Source organism: Lepisma saccharinum, chromosome 24, assembly GCF_977018435.1.
Source record: "Lepisma saccharinum chromosome 24, izLepSacc3.1, whole genome shotgun sequence".
Classification (NCBI taxonomy): Eukaryota; Metazoa; Arthropoda; class Insecta; order Zygentoma; family Lepismatidae; genus Lepisma; species Lepisma saccharinum.
Genome location: NC_139252.1, coordinates 37,817,307 through 37,829,518, shown reverse-complemented (window position 1 = coordinate 37,829,518; position 12,212 = coordinate 37,817,307). Strand labels below are relative to the sequence as shown.

General features: G+C 38.8%; 2 protein-coding genes across 2 annotated transcripts in view; one reads left to right on the top strand and one right to left on the bottom strand.

Annotated features, from left to right (window-relative positions):
* Positions 1–12,212, bottom strand: part of LOC145978248 (uncharacterized) — a 321,631-nt gene that overhangs the window by 303,103 nt on the left and 6,316 nt on the right. The window lies entirely within an intron of this gene.
* Scp2 (Sarcoplasmic calcium-binding protein 2) overlaps positions 5,341–12,212 on the top strand; it is a 411,658-nt gene continuing 404,786 nt past the window's right edge. The window contains exon 1 of the mRNA XM_083110730.1: positions 5,341–5,448. The gene's annotated coding sequence lies outside the window, so the exon portion shown is untranslated. The remainder of the gene's footprint in view (positions 5,449–12,212) is intronic.

Below are 12,212 nucleotides of genomic sequence, written 5' to 3'. Positions count from 1 at the left end.
CTAAATTTTGCCCCTCCAAACACGTCCCACGTCCCTGGATATAAGGTACTGAATCACTTAGAATAGAATGTAGCTTTTTTTTACTTCCATGAACAATTTTTACGGTGACATTTTCCGTTGGGGAAGCAGGTCTCCAAAAATTAAGAAAAACCTAGAAATCATTGCTTTTGAATTTTACACATTATACTGAAATATATTCCTATTCCTTCAAGATATTCTTCAATCTCGGACTCGTCGTTGCCTTGTAATCAAGGTGTCCCGGATTCGATAGCCAGTGGAGACACATAGTGGTTCGGATTCCACTTTAAACTGTAGGTCCAGTCCAAATTAGCCTTACTGTGCATAAAGTGGACTTAAAACACCAAATCAACCAATCAATCAAAATTAATCTGTGATTATTTGAAGGGGAAAAGTGAATATTCTGGAACAATTGTTCATTAATTCGAACTTCATTTGTTCTGTTGCCAAACGTAATTAATGAAACAAATGATTGAAACAATATTCACAAATTCACTTTGGCACCGTAGTTCATTCCGTGGAAAATGGTAACCAATGTCAACAGAAAAATCACACAACACTCGATCGAGTTTCCCGTAGTTTAAAGGTTGGCAACATTTGAATCCCTTCTCTGCTGACACAGTTCAGGAATATCTATCTGGGCTTGTCTTGCTTTGGAAATGAAGGCTCTTTTTTAATTTCAAGCGTGAGAGTTGCGAGTGGTTCCTTTTTAACCTTTTCAACTACGGCAATTTTACACTCCAGATTTCACAACACACACACACAGACAGACAGACAGACAGAGAGAGAGAGAGAGAGAGAGAGAGAGATGTGAGTGCAAAAACAAGCAAAACAAACAGAAATCCACACGCCCGAAAAATGCTAACTTTTAACCTTGCATAGTGTTTGTAAATAATGTGATCGTGGCCAGCGAGTGTTACCAACTATTTTTGACCGATGTGTCTATGGACCTGTTGGATGTCTTAATAGACCGAACGCTCTGAAACGAATATGCCATACGTATGTCAGCAATCACATTTCTGTGTTTCTACTGTGCTTTGTAGTTTATTTTGAAACATGATTGATCTCTGGCAGTATACAGTATGAGTGGACACTTAATCTTACAGTTCGTAACACTGAGTATATCAACCCGACTGTTATTTTGGCTCATGCAGATTGGGGGGATATAACGTAGCATCTCATTGGATGGCTCAAGGTCACCTTTTTTCAATTCTGAGCCCTGTTTTCCTTTGCTACACACTGACCAGTGTGATCCGTCGCACATGTTTTGTCAACACAACACAACAGGGTGTGGATGGTCTCATATATGAAAAGAACGAACTTTGGAAGCTTACAGGTTGATTCTGTTAAGGTAACATGGAAGAAATAATGAAAAGTTACAAGTCCAAAGAAAATATTTTAAAATTGTAATGCTGTGAGCAAGATCTGCTGGCGTTGCTATACTAAAGTGCACGCACATGCATTCAAATAGCAAGGATTTTTTTTTTATATTCCTGATAAGTTTCAATTAGATGTTTCAGAGTCAATGCTACTACGATCTTAAATCCTCAAGACAAAAAATCATCATGTTCTGCATAAAGAAATATCAGAAATTACTGCCATGTTTCAAACATACGAATTCACCATGCCCCATGAATTGCATGGAACACTCAATATCCACAAGCTATACCAACGTTCACGAATTTTGGCTGCTATCAAGGTAAAAGTAAACTTCTGAAAAGGCTAACGATTGTTATTTCATTGTTGAGTATCAGGATAAAAAACAATCTATACATTTTGCTTTGCGTACATCAAAGAATTTCACGGATGAAAAGTCGTTTTTGACGAACAACGAAGAAGAGGGGAGGAAAGGACTCACCTCGAAATAGTTATTCATGTCACGAATGATTTTCCGTACGCGAATTTAATTCTATTTTTTCCTCTTTCAATTATTTCGTACTTCGTACTAGCATCCACAGAACTTCAGGTACTGCAAGTTTTGAACCTCGGGACAAGGATTCAAAAATGTATGGTTGTGTATATTGTGTATGTTGCTGAGAATCAGCATAAAACCACAAATTATACCGTTACAATATATAAGTAATATATAAGTTTATGGTAACATCCATATCCCCCCCCCCCTTCCCGACGCCCATGATGATAACAACAACATATATTTCTCACAAACGAACAAACATTTTCGCTTGTTCAAATGCCACTTAAAAATTATAGATCCAGTATTTATAGCATAAGAAACTTCAACAAAACCTTTAGAAGATACGGTGTTCTTGCCCTATTAGCTTTGATAACTTAACGAATCCTTATAAGTGACATCAGATGTCACTACTATCACTATTTATATTGACTTGAAATAATGTTAACATATTAAAAATGCCGCTTAATTTGTTACGAATTTATATAGACATTATCCATTTCATGCGTTTACTTTATCGTGTTATGCAATAACTTAGGATAATTGTCAAAACTTCTAGGAATCAACCGAACTTCACAGAGTTATTCCTTTATACTCTAGGCATATATATTTAATTCTTAAAATGGGTAAATTTCTCATATCGGACAAACAGATTCCTTCAAATTTACAGGAGAAATTACTTACCGAATGCAGTTTCTTTAGACTTGTGGAAGTTCGGGGAAGTGCTTTCTGGCATCTTTCATTTAATTTTGCCGGTAAATCACCTATTTTTCGATATAAATGTGTGACCGATGCACGAAAGCTCTTGCATCCATTTACTTCCAGGTGGATGTAGCCTGTGTCTGATGACGTAATCCCGGTCAGTGTTTCCAAACATGTGTTTTTGTAACTGAAGAAGGTACGTATCCGCAAATGGTTTGTGGGGCTATGTGTCAATGGTTCATGGGGCTATGTGTCAATGGTTCGTGGGGCTATGCGTCAATGGTTTGTGGGGCTATGCGAGAATGGTGTGTGGGGCTATGCATATTCTTTTCGAAACCAATTTTTAACTATTGTAACCTCTAAGGGGCCCTACCTAACCTAACCTTACCGGAAATGGTTCGTGGGGCTATGTATGAATGGTTCGTGGGGCTATGCATCAATGGTTTGTGGGGCTACGTAGGTATTTTTGGGTGCAGTGGGGTTGAAACACTGCATGCCGAGTACGGTAGTGAAATTGTGACCACCATTTTGCGTGTTACCGAAGGCAAAAGAAACGAAGAAAACTTACTCGATATGTCGCAAATAGAGCTTATTTCCGTGAAATAAGCGAAATGCCACTTTCAGCAATGTTTCTCAATGCAGAATACGTAAGTACGAATATTCAAATTAAATGAACTAGCAAATTTCAGCCGTTTGTCCGATACGAGAAATTTACCCTTAAAATGCACATTTAAGTATAGTATACATATAGTAGAAGTGCATATTGGCTTAGTCATTGCAGGCAAAAAACAGATTTTAAAAAAGAGCTGTGTGCAAAATCCAATATGGCGTCGCACTCAAAATGGCGGAACTGCTTTCTCCGAACCCTTGCACACCACACGTCATAATTGTAGATACAGATGCTGGATGCAAAGTATACTGGTCTAATTATTCGTGCAAGAAGCCACAGTTCCACAAATACCACCAAACTCGGAACTGGTCGCTTTTACATCTGGCAGCAGAGGTATAAAAAGTCGTATTTGCGGATCAACTTTGCGGAGAGTTTATTGGGGAGGCGGCAAGGCGTTTCATGAGCTGCTGAAGTGTTTTGGAATTTCCGGTTCACATCTCTTTGATCTCTCAAACTGATTGCATAGCTGTTGAAATTCTACAGCATCGCCCACCGGCCATCAAAGTTCTGCGTGGCGGGAATAATTGGAGAGGTTTCAAAGTATCACCGTTCTCGCACGGCTGTGTTTACGAGACGGCAAAACGGGATAATTCATGTCGCTGCCTCTATTTTGCATCCGCACATTGTTCTCACCTTGTGAAACGGCAATAAGGGCGAATTCTTACAGAATGTATGCAACCACGCAGTTCCCATTAATGAATTACTTTTGAGTGATTGATTTGGTTTATTTTACTTCGCTTTTCTACCACTTTTGCGAAGATGGAGGTGAGGGGTGAGATGATGAAATTAATGAATAGACAGTCACAGACACCCATGCCCTGGCCGGGATTCGAAGCGTCGTAGCGCGATGTGCTAACCACTTCCCCACGGAGGCCGGGATTACTCTTGAAATTACGATAAAAGAAGTATGTGACCTATTCATAAATTATCAATGAACCACCATTCTGGACGCACTAATAAGACGCGTAACAGAGTATTTTGGTTTATGTGAGAGTTTGAAAGTTGATTTCCAACATATCGAACGAGACGATAGTGTCGTGATATTTTAAATCAACAAAATGTGAATTAAATAAAACTTAATAGTAATAATAATAATAATAATAATGGTTATGATTGTTATTGTATAATAATAATATCAAAAACAATGGCCTGACACTCCCTACAAATTCTGGCGACGTCTAGTAATCTCTATTTTGAATCTATAATACAGGGTAGTCAGAAAGTCTGGGACCAATGGCACTATGTATTTATAATTACAGATACTTAAATGCTCAGTGACTGTATATCAAGAAAAAAAAATGGACACTACGGTCACCTGATCTCAACCCAATGGACTTTGCCACATGGAGAATTTTTAAATCTGAGAGTGAATACTGTGCAAATTCGTGATCCGGTTCACCTCCAGGAAAAACTGGCCTCGGTGGCGGATTGGTTAGAACAGCGCGCTACGACGCCAGGGTTGTTCTTTGTGAGTGTCCCTTCATCAATTTTATCATATCATCACTCATCATCTTCGCGATTAACCAAAAGTGGCAGAAAAGCGAAGTAAAATAAACAAAATCAATCAATCAATCAATCGAAACCTCCAGGAAAGGATAACCACTATATCTGCTTCTATGCATCCTTATTTTGAAGAGAACTCAAACGTGTTGAAATTTCGACGAAATCAACACTGCAGGTTGATATGTGAATCACGTATGTGCATTAAGAAAATGCGCTGTCCATAAGTTCTCCTATTGGTCCCATACTTTATATACACCCTGCATATCGCATGTTCCCTGCGACGTAAGCATTGAGAAAATTTTACTCAGAACAAGGAAGAAGAAAAAACGAAGATTGAAAATACAATTGTTGCAGGGCCTAATGACGCAGTTACACAATGAATGCACCAAGGGAGTAGACTATTGTACAATTACTGCTTGCGAACGGTTGTAGTACAAGCGTTGACTGTAAAAAGTCACAAGGGAAAAGAAGAAAAAGAAGCAGTAATTGCTTAGATGCTTACGGGAACAGGAAGTTATGCAGTGACGGCATTGGAAGTAGTGTTCTTGCGAGGCATTTGTATTGTGTCTCTGTGTCGGTTGCGTTAATTCTCCCCGTGCGGCATCAGTGAAGAACACTTTGGGAACTTTTTCAAGTATTTCTGGTAAGTAATTGGAGCACGCCCTCTATTTTTAATCTTGGATATCTTACGTCACTTCTTTGTAGTAAGGTAAGTAAGGTGTACATTTATTTATTTTATTTATTTATTTCGTCTTCTTTTACATGGCGAAGTTAAGGCTGTGGAGCCTTTTCTTCCACTTGACCATGTTTACAAAAAAATTGAATATGAAATAATTAAAATATTGAAAAAAAGGAAGGAAAAAAATATATAAAAAATTACAGAGAAATAAAAAATACAAAGAGAAATTACATATAAGAAAGGTAATCTAACCTATAGATACGGGCACACACACTCACACACACACATACATATTTTTGCCCTTACACACGTACAAGCAAATACATAACACTACACTTTCTTAAGCACAGTCCAATATTACACATACTTAAAACACAGTCCAAAACGATATACTTTGACGATAATTCATCTTAACTATTACGCTAAATAATTTTTGTGCCTTACGTCCTTCTATCATTCTCTGCACCCGCCATATTAATAGGGAAATCAAACATTTAATTTTCATTGTATAATATGTGTAACTTTAACAATTTTTTGAACGTCACAATTGAGGAAGAGACATGAATTTCAGGTGGCAACTTGTTCCAAAGGCCTGCTGAGGTAACAGTAAAAGAATTTGCATAAAAGTTGGATTTGTGGAGTGGAATGGAGAGCTGAGACCTTTCGCGCGATCTGGTGTTGTGGCTGTGAAAGTCGGAAAGATGTTGAAATCGGTTATAGAGATATTATATTTATTTGGAGGATTTTGTACAGTAAAATTAACTTATGAAAATTACGTTTATCGCTTAATTTAAGCCACTCGACCTTCGCAAAGTACGATGTCAAATGGTCTGAATATTTTAGGTCGAAAACGAAACGAATGCAGGCATTTTGAATTCGCTGCAGTCGTTTAGCTTGCTCGTGATTGACATCCAAGAAAGCAATGTCGCAATAGTCAACAATGGGAAATACAAGAGACTGGACCAGTTTAATTTTTATGCGTTCAGGGAGGAAGTTTTTGAGCCGATAGAGTGAATGCAAAGCACCGAAAGCTCTTCTAGATACAGAGTTAACTTGCTCTGCCCAGGTGAGATGTTGGTTGAGTATCACACCCAGATTCTTAACAGTAGTGGAGAAGGGCAGATGAATATCATTTATGTTGAGTCTAGGGAGGCTAGATTTATCTATTTTGCTCAAAATTCTAGGGGAACCTACAAGAATACACTGGGTTTTAGTCGGGTTTAGATGTAAGCCATGGTGTGCAGACCAAGTACTTATTTGTTTAAGGTCATTGTTCACAATTTCTATTGCATGCAGTATTTCTTGCGGGGGGAAAGAGAAATATAACTGAAAATCGTCGGCATAGATATGGTATTTACAGCCGTTAAGCACCGTCGGGAGGTCGTTTATATACAGAGCAAATAAGAGGGGGCCGAGTACAGTGCCTTGAGGGACACCACATGGAATGTTTTTCCACGACGATTTTCCATATAGGTCAACGACACATTGTCGACGTTCTTGTAGATAGGAGCAGAACCAATTAACCGCGGAGTCGGAAAAATTGAAAATCGATGATAATTTAGCGAGTAGAATTTCATGATCAATTGTCTATTGATTTGCATACACATTGAAAAGTAGTTCCATTAATTAAGGCATAATAATGTGTAAAGCTGTAAATATAATAAACGGACACGCAAATGCATCAGATATTGAATATGTTCCAAAATGCACGCGGTTATTAAAACATGTAAGGGAGAATTCACACCGAAGAAACACGCGACACGAGTGTTTCACACCGAAGAGAGAAGATGCACGCGGCAAGCGACACTGGTTTCTTTGCTCAGTTTGCATGATGGTACCGATATAATTGCATTAATAAGTTTATTAGTCATCCGGAAATAACGTAACAAGAGACATTGTGACATGTAAACTGCGTTGTAAAATTTGTGCAAGTTATTGAAACTTGGGAGAGGCATGTTGTGCACGAGAAAACTGAGAAATAATATGCACTGACTTCAGACTGTATACGCTAGACTTTTGAGTCTGAATAAAGCGAATACCTAAACACTAGAGAAATGGTTCTCAACCGTCTTGAAACCATGTCACGGTATTTTTTTTTAAGTCAATGCCCTTAGCCGAAGAATTTTCCTCGCAAATCTTTACACTATTTAAGATTTTATGCATGAATTAACATGTACCTATGAAATTAAATATTGATAAATGCATTCTAGCATAATCATAAGAGTAGTAATAGTTTGATTACGTGTGTAGGATTGTTGTCAAATATAAAAATATGGAAGACAAAGTGGTAACGTCGTCTCCTTGTAATTAAGTGATCCCGGGTTCGATAACCGGGGAGGCACCGGGCAGATCCAGTTCTGATTAGTCTATTTGTGCATAAAATGGACTTATAAAACGAAAACTCGCAACTCAAATATGATATTGGGATTATGATAGTTGTCAACCAGTTTCAGCAGAACATTTCGGTGCTCAGTATAGTTGATACGAGGGTACGGTATCGAGTCGCGGCCAGGCGGTTGAAAAACAATGCACTAGAGTACTTTACCATGTTGATTAATATAGTTGGGACTAAAGTGCCTCCATAAGCTGACTTTTTCAAATAAAAGCAGCCAGGTAAATGGCCAAAACACGGCCTCTTTTCACGATGTTGAAGGCAAATTACAGCCGATAGATAACTGCATCAAAAACTTGATAAAGCGAAATGAACGATGTGTTTAAATCTTAAAACATTATTAAAACATTGTACATATCGATACTTTATTATATCAACAAATTAGAAGATCAAACCTAATGCCGGTTGGGCTCTCTTCTAGAGTCTAAATACAGCTCGTTGGAATGAAGCATTCGCTGCGCATGCGCGAACAACAAACTGAAGCAACACGATGCACTGTATTGAGAAAACGGCACAGTCCGAGAGGCACGTAAGCGACACGCAACACGTGCATCTTGCCGTGTCTATTCGGTTCGAAAGGTTGCATTGATTACTGAGTGTTGGCTTCCAAGCGACACGGGTTTCGTGTTGCATGTCGCGTGTTTCTTCGGTGTGAATTCTCCCTTATTCGCCCTGCATCAATTTTTTTTCCCAAACTTTCTCCCAAACAATACAACGTGATTTTGAATTATTAACAAGTTAAAGTTAATCTTCTTCACAAGTAAATGAGAGTTACTCAAGCCTGATGTAATAAGTATGATGTACCACGTAAAATATCGCTCTATTATACGACATACTGAGCCTTGCCAATAAGGTTAAGATTAACGTGTCTGTCTGGATATATATTAGGACAGTTTTATCGTTTATCCGGGCTATACTATTATTATTGTAGTAGAATTTCGATTCTATAAAGAACAAATTGTTGACAAGTTAAATTACGGTTGCCAGAAAAAGAGCGAGATAAGTTTCCTGTCGGATTGTCTATGTCAATTTCCATTTAATGTTTCCCACCGTGGTATGGTCATGAATTGAAATAAAAAATGTGACCAAGTGGACGACATCTAATTCGAGCAACTTAGTTCCATTCTTTAACACAACACAGCATGTGGAATAAAAATAATGAATACTATCATTGCCGTTGGATGTACCACCTCCACAGGCAAAATCTACTTTAGTGATTCCCACACTGAACTAACTCGATCGCTTATCGAGGATCTCCTGTTACTATATAGCTCATAGAAAATCAATCTTAATATGTATTCTGTGATATTATTACCTGCAGAGATTTAGATAAGAATCTAATTTGAACGACAACATCTCTTGGAAGCAACTAATTTCAAAAAGCTATAACCTATGATGCTACTACATATTAAGCAGGCCTCTTCAAATATTTGCATTAATTTCCTTCTTAAAGCTTTATAAGTCGTTAATTGGTTTTGGGATCATATTACTGGTAAACAAATGCAAGATTAACTAAAGTTCATGGTGCGCCATCTCTCGGATAGCTAAACGATGTTTGCCAGGGCAATTTTGGTATGGGTTAAGCGTGGATAGCGAATCGAATCTCGTTGTGTTTTCTTCCTCTCTTTGTAAACCAGACAGTTCCACGTGGACATTGCCACAAACACAAATCCTTTTATGTGAACAGAAACCGGGAGATTTAAGGAGCCATATATACGAGGTATTATCAAAGAGTTCCCGGTATTTTAATTGCAAGTCACGAAAGCAAGATATGCCAACCTTACTTCAACAATACGTACCTGCTAACCTTACGATATTTTATGGCAACATGATGGCATCTTTTAATCTGAAGACAGACGTGCGAGCACATCTGGCGAAATAGTGTGGTTTACCATTCCCAGAACAGTCATTTAGTATCCGGGTCCTGTGCAAATAACCAACACTATCAAAGAACTTTGGGGAAGCCTATCGGTCCGACAGTCCCGCAAGCTTTGTCTGAAAATGGTATTTTATTCCTTATCTGGGGTCTTGAGACCAGAGACTAAAGATCTGACTTTGGATGCATCACGAGACAAAAGTAGAATGCTAGGAGCACCATACTTGACCTGCCTAACCTACTCACACTAGCATGTAATAGCAGGAAGTTATTTTTCACAATACATAAGCGAGACCCCAGAAAAGGCATAAAATCTAGTTTTCAGAAATGTCCAGCAGATAGTATTACGCAGATCCTTGGATCTTTCGTGCAATACCAAAATAATTAACGTGCGATTGTCACCAAAAACTTCCTCCTGAGCTGGAATATAAGCATATGGCACACTCACACAAGGTTACAAACCACTACACATTGAAACAGTGTTGCAACATCACGTTCCTTTTCAGCTCGATTCAAAATACTTTTTGATACCATATTGCAACTGTATGGACAAACAATATTGTTATACAGTGAAATGGGCACATTGTGAAGATCACCAATCGACCTAGAACGAGCATATACGAGGTATCATCAAAACCTTTCCGAAATAGTATCATTTTAGTTCAAGGAGACAAAATATGGGAACACTGTCTATCCTTAGCAGATGAGTGACTTGGGACAGCTCGAAGGTGAAGATGAGGCCTCAGATGGTTTCCTCAAGGGGTTCAGCCTTCTCCACATCGCCAAACCTCCACCAGCTCCCAAATCGCCTTCTCTCGTCTGACACGAGAACAAAAGACGGTCATTACGCGACACTGTCAGAGATTCGTGAGAGCCTAAATTTGCATCTGGTACGACGTCAGTCGCCTGTTTGAAGTGCAAAATGCAGGAGGCAGAGAACGGAGATAGACAAGCGAAAGGAGCAGCGAAAGAGATATTCTGCAGGGCTAGAGATAAATCAGAATAGAAAGGGATGAAGTGCCGTTACTGGAGGATATCTTGTAAATGTATTTCCCTTACAAAAAACTAAATGGTCGAGATGGTACAGAGGCGAAACGAGTGGTATGGTGCGGGGCACATCCTGCTGCTGACAGTCACTAAAACTAAATGCTAAGGGCTCTAAACTTGGCCCTGCTAACCTAACCACATATGCATCATTAGACTTAATTGGAACTGTAAGGTTCGGCAATTTATTACCCATTTAACCAAATGGGTAATACTCTACTTTCACAAGCAGGTAAGAGATAAGTTAATACTTTTCTCGTGGTGTGGCGGAGTGGTTAGCACAGCGCGCTACGACACCAGGGGTCCCAGGTTCGAATCCCGTGATCATTACATGAGCAATCATCCTCATCTTCGCAATTAGTCGAAAGTGGCAGGAAAGCAAAGTTAAAAAAATATTCAATTGTTAGTTTCGAACCTCACTGGAGGGGCGGTTAAGAATGGTGCATGTGCAGTTGTTCGAAACTCGACGACACACTTATACTCACAATGCAACAACGCTCCACGTGACCGTTTGTTACTGCGCCATCTTAACAGTAGTATTGCGGACTGCGATGAAATGAGCAAACATGTTTCGCTCCCCCGAAAAGCCAGGAATGATGAAACTTTTCCAACTGCGGACGGGAAAGGAAAAAAAATCCATCTTCTCTAAACCGGGAGGAGGATTCTAGGCCAGTGGTGGCACGGGGGAGTGGGCGGGGTCGGGCTTTACGGGGGGGGGGAGATTGTGAGGGGAGAGAGGTACAGCATAGCAGAGGATGGCAAAAATTCCCTCTGAGAGGGCGAAATTTCCCCTCTTCCAAGAAGAATTCCCATCTCAGAGGTTGACTGTTAACAGCACGTCTGAAAAAAAAATTGAAAAGTTTCCTTCTGTTTCCCTAAATTTACACAATGCATAAGGAAATTTAATTTTTCCTAATTTGTTTTTAAATTTCCCTACACCTAAGGTAAATTCCACAGTATGATAATTTTCATTACTCTAAGTGAAATTATCGTATGCTGCTGGAAGTTTCTCGGATGAAAAATTTCCCACTCCGAGGGAAATCATACTTCTCCAATGGGAATTGTTCTACTCCTATGGAAATTTTCATACAATAATAGAAACATTACTACTCCGATGGAAATTTTCCTACATTAATGGAAATATTATTACTCCGATAGAAATCTTCCTATATGAAGATAAATATTACCACTCGGATGGATGTTTTTTCTATAGTAAGAGATATATTACCACTCCGATGGAAATTTTTCTGTCTTAATTGAAATATTACCAGTCAGGTGGATTTTTTCTGTATTAATGGAAATATTACCACTCATGTGGAATTTTATCCGTATTACGAGAAATATTCCTCTCCAGTAGGAATTGTCCTATATTACGAGAAATATTTACCAATCGGACGGAAAATTTTCTATATTAAT